Raw genomic sequence first — 13,310 nt, 5'->3', positions numbered from 1 at the left:
ACAAAGTTAAAAATAGATCAGTTTTGAGTAAATAATTACTATCTTGACAACAATAAAAGTCCGAAATCAAAGGACTTTTGGTCCCAAGTCCATAAACTGAGAACAGATTTAAAAGTAAAAATTTCAAATTTATTATAATTCTTGAAAAAGTTTGGTTATGAAACAAAATTCTTAACATTTGTATATTACACACAAACCTACATTTTATGCACATATATATGTTAGAAAGAACCCAAAGATCAGTATCCAAAATCAAAAATTAGACTTAAGTCTGTTCTCAGTTTATGGTGTAGGTCTGTCCTGCTATTAAACCTTGCTTAACAAACAAAGGCAGCTATGTGCAGAAGGAGAACGTCTATAATCACTCTTGTTAGGAAATGATGATTAAGAAACTGTGACCAGCCCAAAATAACAGAATTTTTTTCATAACTGCTTTGTAAATGTAACCAAAAAATCTAAGTAGTTAAAATTAAGCCTTGCAAGATCAATTTGTTTGCCATTAGACTTTCTCAATTTAAAAATCTTAACGTGCTCAGACCCTATATATATATATATATATATATATATATATATATATATATATATATATATATATATATATATATATATATATATATATATATATATATATATATATATATTCCCGGAATCGGGTGAGTGCCATTGATACAATATAGAGGTGTTACTTGAATATAATTGAATAAATAGTTATAAAATAATAAAAAGTACGATAAAAACATTTCATTGCATTTGCCTCATAGTTGATAGTTGGCGATAGTCAGTAAAAAAAGGCATAAAGGTTGCAGGTTGTAAGGTGTCTTTTATTTTCGGTATATCGAGCTAACGTAAGACTGTGCATGATTTTTTTTTTTTTTTTTTTTTTTTTTACATCCAATTGTCGACTGGAAAGCAAAAATTATCTTCTTTCTTGTAGAAGATTTTAAATAAATTCTGTTTCGAATGAACATTGAAAAAAGAAGTGAATTATATGCATCCTTTTCGATGAAATATTTAAAAAATTATCTTAACACATGCCAACTAATCGATATGAGTTTTGAAGACATTGATCGAAAATCAAATCGGAAGAAGAAAAGAATCTATATGACAATGTAAAAGAGGATGCTTTTGAAAAATATAACGGCAATAAAAGTTAACACGACGAGCCTTATAACTTAAGCTACAAACAATGGATCGGGTTTTAAAAGAATCATTACATAAACATTACTGGTGTAAAATGAATGTTAGGCTAATGGAAAAATCTTTTGGTCACATAAATAAATTATTACGCTTATACACGGAGCATTGAATATATGTATTTATAAATAATTTAACTTTTTCTGAAAAAAGAATCCTGCTTGAACATTAAGACGTATAACCAAAGCAGATAATTCACGATAAACCGTATGATGAATTTCAGTTAAAAACTTAGTACCAACCCGATACATTTGATTAACTAATAAATATTCTTGGAATATAAAAGAATACCGGTAAAATAAACTTTGAGTTCCGCATGAGCGAAAGAATACGTCCATCATATCCAATCAAACTATTTCCTGAATCACACCGTGCTTCTCTCATCCAATTACACCATGCTTCTATCATATCCAATCACATCATGCTTTTCTCATACAATCACATTATTCTTCTCCCAACCCATTACATGTGCTACTCATCTAATCACAACAGTCTTCTCTCATCCAATCATAACATGCTTCTCCCATCCAATCACATTTTTTTCTCATCCAGTCGTATCCTGTTTCCCTCATCCAATCACGTCGTTCCTCTCGATCTAATCAAATCATACGATGCTTCTCCCATTCAATCACAGCATGCTTCCCTCTACTAATCATATGATGTTTCTCTCATCCAATCATAAGATGCTTCTCTCATATCCAATCACACCATGCTTTTCTCATCCAATCAAAAGATGCTTCTCTTATTTAATATCTTCATTCTTCTCACATCAAATCATACGATGCTTCTCTCATCCAATCACATCATGCTTCTCTCATCCATGCTTTTCATCCAATCATACCATGCTTCTCTCATACAATCATAACATGTTTGTCATTTCCAATCATATCATGCTTCTCTCATCCAATCATTTCGTGTTTTTCTTAACTAATCACTTCATGCTTCTCTCATCCAATCACATCATGTTTCTCTCATCTGATCACATCATGCTTCTCTAATCCAATCATTTTATGCTTCTCTCATCCAATCACATCATACTTCTTTCATAAAATCACACCATGTTTCTTTTATCCTTCACATCATGTTTCTCACATGCAATCATATCATGTTTCTCTCATCCATATATATCATGCATCACTCTTCCAATCAAACATGCTGTTTTGCAAGTGAGTTAAGGCTAAATATGACAAGGCTAAATATAAGGCAAAGTAAGCTATGCCCTTGCACTTAAGCAATATTGTTGATGTTCCTTATAAACATGTGTAGTAGAAGTTGATGACGTCATAATTTGACGTCATAATATGCACTGGCAATTTCATGTCGTGAATAAACAAAGAATGTCTCAGAAAACAAGTCTTAATTTTTTCTGTGCGGTAAGTATAGGATTTATGGGTTTTAACAAGAGATTTTGCTTAGAAACCCCACATACTTAGCCTTTATTCACTTGCGTCTCATCCAATCACTTCATGCTTCTCTCATCCAATCACATCATGCTTCTCTCATCCAATCACATCATGCTTCTCTCATCCAATCACACAAAGCTTCTCTCATCCAATCACATCATGCTTCTCTCTCATCCAATCACAGCATTTTTTGAATCACAACATGCTTCTCTCATCCAAACACATCATGCTTCTCTAATACAATCACACCATGCTTCTTACAACATGCTTCTCTCATCCGACCATACCATGCTTCTCTTATCCAATCATACCAAGATTCTCTCATCCAATCACATCATGCATTAATTCCTACATCCAATCAAATCATGCTTCTCTAATCCAATCAGGACATGCTTCTTTCATCCAACCATATCATGCTTCTCTCATCCAATTATACCAAGCTTCTCTCATCCAATCACATCCTTCATCTCTTATCTAATCACATCATGCTTCTCGCATTCAACCCTTTATGCTTCTCTCAGCCAATCATTTCATGTTTTTCTTAACTAATCACTCGATGCTCTCTCATCGAATCACATCATGCTTCTCTCATCCAATCATTCCATGTTTCTCTTTTCTATTCACTCTACTGTAAATCACTTTTTATTCGCGAGAACTTTATTTTCGCGTAATTAGGTGAGGCAGTGTGCTCGCGAAAATTTAATTCTCGCGTATAATAGTATTCCTCAAGATAAGATAGAGTATTAACCACAATTCGCAAAAAAAAAAATTCGTCTCGCTAATAAAGAGTCAATGACTATCTCGCGAAAATAAGGTGTCGCGAAAATTTAGTGATCTACAGTATATCATGCTTCTCTCATCCAATCACATAATGCTTCTCTCATCTGATCATTTTGTGTTTTTCTTAACTAATCACATCATGCTTCTCTCATCCAATCATTTCATGTTTTTCTTAACTAATAACTTGGTGTTCTCTCATCCCATCACATCATGCTTCTCTTATCCACTTAGTTTGTCTGCTTAATATACAGGGGAGGAATACTATTTAAAGTATGAAATTTTAACAAAATGGTAAAAAGAGCCTCACTTTAGCACCAAAACACCTGTTCCTCGGGCCATGAAATTCACAATTTTGTATGTATTGACATGCAGGAGAATATGACATTAATTTTGATGCTATTAGTTCCACCCTCAGGAATCAGATGGACAAGTATCATAAAATTCAAAATAAATGTTCCCCTTTTCCATAGATGCCACATTTATATACCTAAACTGGGTGCAATCGGTTCAGCAGTCTATGAGAAGAAGCTGAAAATATTTAGAAATTTACGACTGCTGCTGATGGACAACAGAAGGAATAAAGCAATAATAAGTCACCTGAGTGATCTACTGAATGACCCAGTAATTGGTAAAAAAAAATTATGTGTATTTCTTGGATTGTCGTTGTGTGTAATAAAGACATACAACATAATTTGAACTTTTTTGTCTTTTTCCATGGAGTTAAAGAGTTCTAATCCTTGAAGGAACTGTGTTTTATATTTTAATGCCTATATATGGTGTTGTTCATCTAGAATATGTTTGGTATTTGTTATATATTTTCTTTAAATCATCCAAGAATTTTAATCAACTGATCTGTCTTTCAAAAACCCCTGGTAATGCATGCTGATTTTTTGTCTAAGAACATCTGATGCCAATATAATGTTAATTTAGGTATATCTTAAAAAACTATCAATAGGTATTAAAGGTACGTTGCATACATGTATGTCCAAAAATTCACTTTAAAGTGTCGTGTGATAAATTTCTACTAAACATTTATGGCCACATTCAAAGCTTAATTCATCCAAAGTAACAAAAACTAACAAATAGTATATTTTTTTTTTTATTAAAACCAGTACTTTTAATCACTATCATTATTTCCCATTACATTTTTATGACAAATTAATAAGTGCTGCTAATTGTCTTATTAAGTCAAAATAAAGCAAAAACAGACATTACATTTCAAATGCAAATTTGTGATTATTAGAAAAGACATTAAAAAAATACATATGTAATATATCCATATAAATATAATATGGAAAATAGTTACCTGATTATAGTTATTTCAATTCAGTCCTCATTTAAACCAAGGCTTTTAAAATACACAACTTTGCACTCATGAACCAATTTACTATTAGTAGTGTTCAAGTGATGTTTCTGACACACATTGTTTGCTATGGATTTCAAATGAACTCTATTACGACTTCAGATAAAATAAAATATTAAAACTACTCCATAGGTTAAAATTTTATACAATCATAATTATTAAAGCCCATGAAATGGAAGGGGAATGAGACCATTAATTGAGTATACTCTTAACCATGAGTACAACTGTATGCATCTAGTATTTGTAACCCAGTCATACAAAAATAAATAAAATGCCCAATGCATTTGAATATATCAACCCATTAACAACAAAAATGTTATAAAATTATCAAAGTAGTTTTACATTTTCCTCATACTGTATTTGCAAATCATTTATGATTTATTTTAAATAACCCATTATTGAAATAACCTTATTGATTATCTATAATTGTAATACTGTCATACAGATATAACATTGTCTGTGATTGGCTGCATTGTCCAGTTGCCCCGCCCCTGTAGGCGGAGCTCTAACTGATGATACTGTCTAAGTGTGTCTCTGTGACCTATACACATCAGAGTGATGCCCAGCTCCTGAAATTTAGTGTATAACCCACCAATCATGAGATGAGTAGCTCTCTAGACCCAGTTTTCTTTCTGTGAGCTTCTGTAACCCTGTTATCTCCATGTACTGGTTAAATGACTCATCATCTAGTGAAACTGAAACCATAAACTTTCACAACCAAATTACAAATAGTAATATTATACAATTATATCCAAAATCAAGTTGATTAATCTACTAAGAGATTAACATAACTAGAGCAAAGCTTTGCAAAGCAACGAGTAGGTCTTCCGTCCTGTTTGACCGGAAGTAGCTTTCAATTTTAACACAAATGAGAAATAACGCCCAAAAATGCTTTGAATCCTCTAAAACTATGTTAATTAATGCAAAAACAAGCCATTTTTTGCTACTTCCAGTTTGACTGGAAATGACGACGACGCACGAAAAATTGATTATTAAGCTCCCAGACACATGTGTTGCCCAAAAACTTGTCAAAAACGGCAAAAATACGCGTTTTCCGACTACTTCCGGTTTGGCAGGAAGCGACGACGTTGGACGTATTTTGACGACTCAATTAGATTAATCTTGACATTTTCAACAACTTTGCTTCTTTGATGTGTAAATCTGTCAAACAAATACAAGTGATTAGATCAGGATATTTACTCCAGTCTCAAACTGGAATGTTAAATCTGTCAAACAAGTGCAAGTGATTAGATGAGGATATTTACTCCAGTCTCTAACTGGAATGTTAAATCTGTTAAACAAGTACAAGTGATTAGATCAGGATATTTACTCTAGCCTCTTACTGGAATGTTAAATCTGTCAAACAAGTACAAGTGATTAGATGAGGATATTTACAACAGTCTCAAACTGGAATGTTAAATCTGTCAAACAAGTACAAGTAATTAGAAGAGGATATTTACTCCAGCCTCTAACTGGAATGTTAAATCTGTCAAACAAGTACAAGTAATTAAATAACTCATCCTTCCTTTGGTACTTTTTGTTGGAACATTGGCCGAAATATAAGCAAACCTTTACGAACGTCTTGTTTCTCTTGTGTTCAAGCATATATAGTGCAGGGAGGGAGGCAATGTTTAAGTTGAAAAATTCTGTTAAAATGATTTTTGCAACCTTCACCTTCACCACATACGGAATTAAAGCACATATACAAGTATTTTCAAGTTGTGTTAAATTTGTTTGTGGAAACATGACCCCCTAGGCCCTTAGCCATATTGCATGTAAGGGATCAGTCTTACTAGGGATTTGAAAATATTCTAATGAAGAAAAGCTAGGCTACAAAAATTATGTCATAAAAGTTATTCCAGATGCTAAAATCATAGAATCATGGACACTGGAGTCATGACCAATAATGAAACCAATTGCAACTCAGGTGAGCTATATGGCCCATGCATATACATTTATTTTGTACCTATTTTCTTCCATTTTTGTGCATTGTGGAAAAGGAATTTTTCACAATATCTTTACAAGAATTCTACAAGCAAAATTGATGAATACACACAATATTTCATGCCATGCATAACTAGCCAGCATAAAAGCTTACCATTCCAAATATAAGCTCAGTGCAGTTTTGCTTCACTGGATAACAGATACAAGTAATTTCTGTGATACAAATTTTGGCAAGCAAATTCTTCCTTGGAAGCATTGACATTTTAGGGTTAATTATTTTCCTAGCCCCATAGGCAAGCCTATTTACAACTCCTTGCCCTAAAGTTAGGGTTTGGGATTTCTTTGATTCTATTCTATTGGTTATTTAAGACATAGACATTTCTCCTTATTTCTTTTACAGGTTTGGTATAAATGGTAAAATTCATCAAAACCTATTCACAGAAATTATATATTACCAAGCACCGGGATCAGGAAGAAAACTTAATTCAAAATTTTAATCTTCAATAATCATATGTTGAAACTTTCTAAATGAAACTCTTGATTTGCCTATGACGCATAATGATAATGCAAAGTTGGAAATCACTTTCATATTGGACACATTAAACCTTTTAGAAAAATGAATTCAGATCCAGGGGCCAGGTACTAGTACTTTATCGTATATACATGTATTATTAAGATGTGAAGAGTATAGTATATCTAAATGTAGATATACTTTATATGATCAAGGGGCCAGGTACTTTATCGCTGTATGAATGCAGTGTGAAGATCTAGCTAGGATTGTTCTCTATGGATGGCTGCTATACTCACGCCTTCCTCGTGGTTCTGTAAACTTACTTTTACAGAGAATGTCGCTGGATTTTAATGGAGCCTACATACATTGTACTCACATCTTTATCCAGTGGTACTGTAGATTTACTTTTACAGAGAATGTCGCTGGATTTCGACGGAGCGTACATGAGCTCTGTGACAGATATGGCTCTCTGGCCTACATGGCTGTTAATATTGAGATCTGTTAATTCAATTTGTTCACTAAAATAGACGCAGTAAAAAGTCTAATTCCTTACAGAAAAAAGTAGAACATCTGATTTAACAAGGGTTGCTGGCATACAATTGATGAAGCAATCAATGAAAAACTTTCTTATTTAACTTGTCACACTTAATAATTGAAACATTTAACATGTTTACAATGATTGATGTAATATCAAATATGTTTTGAAAAAAAATCATTATTCTTTGTCAAAAGGTACAAAAAGTATAAGCACTGGTATGTGGCCTCATTTTCTCACAAGGGAAATAAATCTAAAAAACGATGAACCATTGCTTGCCTGCACTATATGTACTATACTGTGATTTATAGCTTTGCTGTTTGTGAGAATAATATTTTCATTTATTCATAATTTTCTCATCTCCCCTTGAAAGAGGGATAAGTTGCCCTTATTTGAATTAAGAACAAGTACTTTAAATGGACCCCAGTAATGTGAAAAAATAAAGATTACAATACATACTACATAGAGTGTATCATTTCTCAGACTATATCATCAACTGATAGCTAAACCCTCAGTCTTAAAGACATCAAAGTCTTATTAAGGTGCACTTGTCCTTTGATTCCCCTTTACCTAAGGATCTGATTTGATTTGAATTTGAACATATTTTATTATGTAACAAATACATAAATGGATTGGGCAGCAGGCATAGCCTGTTTAAGTCCTCTACCTAAGGATGCTAAGTTTGCAAGTCTGGTTGAAATAGGCCAAATGTTCTGGAGAAGAAGAAAAAATTGAAAAAGGAGCAAATACCAGCAGCAACAATAAGAAACATGACGATGGACAAATTTTGAATCTTCAGCTCACATGAGCTGAAAAAGATTGTTAAGGTTCATGGATACTTTGATAAGAGAGATACAACTCTAACTGATATAAATTAGTTATTCCTTTATAAAATTGTCATGTTTAATCACAGATTATTTATATATGTCAAATTTTGCCCAGCAAGTTATGTTGAAATTGTGTGCATTTTAATCATAATAAAATTTGATTCCTTCCGCATAAAAACAAGCATTATGGAAAAAAAATTACATGAATGAGGAGAGGGACGATGAACCTTAGTTCAAATCCCCTGTACACACAGACCAGGAAGTTAAACACCTGACAGGTAGATAACACAGGTATACAAGTGGGTCATGTGATAATTGTAGATTATTTACCCGACAAGACAGACGCCATTAAAGTTACGTAATGATATTAGACTAATGTAATTTGATCAATGTTGCATATTCATAAGTAATTCAATATAAAAAATATATATAAATTATAAATACATGTACTAGGTTTGTTTTTTCACATCTGTCTCAAACACCTAGCCTATCAGCTCTTATGATGTCATTTGAAAATGTAATTATGAAAATGCAATTTAAACAAATATTTGATATCAATTTGCATTATATCAATTGTTAAGGTGCAGTCATACGATGCAACTTTTCTATTCAACTTTGTTGAACAGATTTTAGACTTGATTTTAGGGGTGTTACAATTTTACAATCAAGTAACAATTGATTTTGACGTGAAATAAACATTAATTTAGTTTGCTTTTTGTAATGGATCCTAGGAGGGGGTCATTACATTTTATGATGTAATTCAGCCAAAAACTCCTCCAAAGAAAAATGTTATAACAGAATGGTTTGCCAGTTTTGTGTTCTTATTCAAGCTTTGACTTTGAGTCACAGTCATTTGATTAGATTACTTTAATTAAACATTTCCATACTAGGTCTACCAGGATCATGGACCCTCGTACCAGTGCCCAGGACGTGATGCGATGTGACCTGTGTGAGACCGCTGTGGTACAGATGCACTGTGATACATGTCTTGTCAACCTGTGTAAAGCCTGTGTGGGAGAACACATGATATCTGATGAATCCCAAAAACATGAAATTGTTCCATTTAAGCTTAGAAAATTAATTCCTCTCTACCCTGAATGTGAATCTCATGTCAAAGAACGATGTCAAATGTGCTGTAATCAATGTGACATTCCTGTTTGTGTTTACTGCATTACATCTGATCAACATTCAGGACATAAAAGTTTACCTTTAATGCAGGTTTGCGAGGAAACACCCCTGTCAACGCGCGATCGGCAACGCGGATGCGATCGGCAACGCGGATAGTTAAATTCAACTACATGAGGAAGATGTGGTTAAATAAAACATTATTTTGTCCTATTTCCTCGCAATTTTCCTTCAACATTTCTGACTTTTTAAATGCCACTAGACATGTTTAACACTATAAAAGTCCTCTAAGCATTAAAAATCGCCATATATTATGTTAAAGTTAAGTTTTCCTTGAACATGACTGCCCTAACGTGACACATGAAGCTCGTTTAAGTGGTATTTCTTACCTTATTACGTATACCCGACAGTCAAAAAGGCACATTTGAATTGTAAATAGGTAAATAATAAATTTTAAATCCGATTTGAAGTTTTTCATCAATTAGAAAGCGTTGAAATAACGGTTTGAAGTGAACACATGCCAAACGTTTTGGCGATCGGCAACGACTCTATATGCGATCGTACAACAAAGAAAATATGATAAACATGCGATCGTGCAACTTGAAATTTATAAAATACTTTTAATGAAATAAAGTAATAGATAGCTATGTGGTATGGGTGGAAAGTCTGTCGAAATAGAACGAGATACCGAGCATTTGATTTTCGAGAGGGAAAGAGCGAATTTATCTTGTATATTAGTTGAATAATGTCCGTATTTTAAGAGAGCAAAATTTAAAACTCCATGGAACCTTAAATTCTTGATATTATTTGATTATTGCTTAAAACAGACACCTATAGAGTGTTATAGGACCGAATTTTAGCAATACAGAAAAAAGGTTTTATTGTCTATGATATGGCAGTTCAATTACAGGAGTTGGCATACATATCAAAAACTGAATTTTTTTCAGAAAATAAAAAAAAAGATATGTATTAATACTATAAAAATAACGATCAAAGGAATTTGCATACCTAGCAACTTTACCGAATATTTTCAGTAAAAATGTTTTGTACACGCACACGTTAATATAACAGCATTATATGTATTACAGTGTATCTTCTAATTTACTGAAAACTGTTATCATTATTAGTATTATTTTTTTGAAAATTAATTGCCAATTTTAATATCATGCACGCACATGTACAATGTAGAATCGGGGGTGGGGTGGGGTGAAAACTTTACTTTCATAGACGTCGGAAGCAAATTGAAGGGGGGGGGCTAATTTGAAGTTGGGGGGGGGCTAAACCAATAGACTGGTTGTCCCCCTTTTGCAGTATGTAGTCAAATCCGGGTAAGGCAGCTGGTAATTTTTGGATAAATTTGTTTGTTCAAGAACTTGAATCATAACACCCCCTCCCGCCATCCCACACAACACATTTCCGAAATTGAATCTTGAGTTTAGAAAATGTTCCTTTACTTACACTTTGCATGATAAACCATCTAAGATATTTAGGGTTTTTTTGGGGGGTTGGGGGGGGGGGGTTGGGGGTGACACTGTTATGAAAATTGAGGTAAAAAATCTACTTTACATATTTGTTAGCCATCAAACTCTTTTTCAGTTGTATCTCTTTAATCTACGCAGTTAATTTCAATTTTCTATATAAATGTAGGAAAAATTTAAGATTTAAAGTGGTATAACAATGACTGATTGATTGCCTAATGTGAATGTAAAATATCTATTGTATATCAAAATAAACTTTTTGACAACAAGATTCTCCGAATTGTGCTATTCTTATTTCGTGTGTTGTACGATCGCTATTTCTATGTTGTACGATCGCTTCATAAAAAGATACATGTCGTTGACGATCGCCTCGCGGTTGTCAAATTTTCCAGTTAAAATTTGTTTAAAGATATTGTATGTAGTTTTAATTTTAAAATCTTTTAGTTCATACTTCCAAGAACCGTTACATAACAAAAGCAGCAAATGTTCTTAGGTAATAACAACAATAAACTATTTCAAAGCATGAAAATTTGATATTTTGAACATTGTCGATTTGATCGGTAGCATTTGCACAGAAACTGTGAACCAAATTTACTCTCGGTAAATCCTAAACTGTAGATAATTATCTAAATTAAATGTCTTTTAATTTTATTTTCAGCTGGTTACACTCCAGCACATTCAAAACTACTTAAATTTACCCCTACAATACTTTCTTCTTCAATGTTTTGATCCGCGTTGCCGATCGCATCCGCGTTGCCGATCGCGCGGTGACAGGGGTGGGAAAAGAAAGAAAAAATTATAAAAGAGAAAAGTGAATTAAATGAGGCAATCTATCCAACCTACCAGGACATTGCCTCTGATGTACATAACAGAATGAGTCAGTTAGAAAAGGAATATGGAGATCTCTCAACAGCCAGAACAAAACATGGAGAGGACTGGCACAGAGAAGTTCACAAACTTGTCCAGAAACTTAAAGCTGAAGTACTGTAGATGAGATGAAACACACACAGTTACAAACCCTACAGAAACATCTGGATGAAATAAACAAGAAAATGGCTGACATCAAGGGAGAAATTGATTCGGTTGATATGGTTTTAAACACTAATGACATGTCAAAACTGTTTAGTATGACATCCAATGTAAACATATACAGAAATCTTCCAAATAAATATGTGTCAACTTTACCAGAATTCACACCAGGCAAAATTCAAGGGATAAGAAAACTGTTTGGAAGCTTATCAGGTTCTTTAACTTCAGCTGAACATGGCTACAGCATGAAGACAACACAGAAATCACCAGAAGCTGGATCCTCTCCTCCAGTCAAACAGCTGCTTGATGAACCAGAGACTGTCGCTACCATAGACACTGGGTGTAAAGAACTTTACCGTGTTGTCTGTCTGAATGATAAAGAAATCTGGACAAGAGGAAATGGCAGCACCATGAAACTCTACAGCATAAATCAGAGATCACTACTCAAGTCAATCACAACCAAGTCAGGGAAGAAGCCATATGACTTAGCATTGACAGAAAGTGGAGATCTAGTTTATACTGATACTAGGGATAGAACTGCATGTGAACATTGTGAAGAATGAGAAGATAGAGGAGGTGATCAGACTACAGAACTGGGAACCTCTTGGTGTCTGTAGTACCTCCTCTGGTGACCTCCTGGTTATCATGAGCAGTGATGATTACATACAAAGGTTGTCTGTTACTCTGGCTCCTCAGAGAAACAAACCATTCAGTTTGATAATAAAGGTAAACCACTCTATTCATCTGGTCTTTATAACAGATACATAACCGAGAACAGAAACCTGGATATCTGTGTATCTGACAATAAAGATAAAGCTTTCGTGGTGGTCAATCAGGCCGGGAAACTGAGATTCAGGTACACTGGACATACTCCTGCTCCAAAGAATGAACCATTCAATCCACGAGGAATCACCACAGACAGTCAGAGTCACATCCTTACAGCTGATGATAAAAATGAGTGTGTCCACATCATAGACCAGGATGGACAATTCCTCCGATTCATAACCTGTAGTCTAAGAAATCCTATAGGACTGTGTGTAGATTCAAATGACAATCTGATTGTTGCTCAAAATTATGAAGGCCAAGTAAAGAAAATAAGATATTTGCAATGAAACAGTGCC

Source organism: Saccostrea cucullata, unplaced genomic scaffold (genome assembly GCF_032062105.1).
Source record: "Saccostrea cucullata isolate Sc308-1 unplaced genomic scaffold, CSIRO_AGI_Scuc_v1 ctg575, whole genome shotgun sequence".
NCBI classification, from domain to species: Eukaryota; Metazoa; Mollusca; class Bivalvia; order Ostreida; family Ostreidae; genus Saccostrea; species Saccostrea cuccullata.
Note: the sequence above shows the minus strand (reverse complement) of the source record.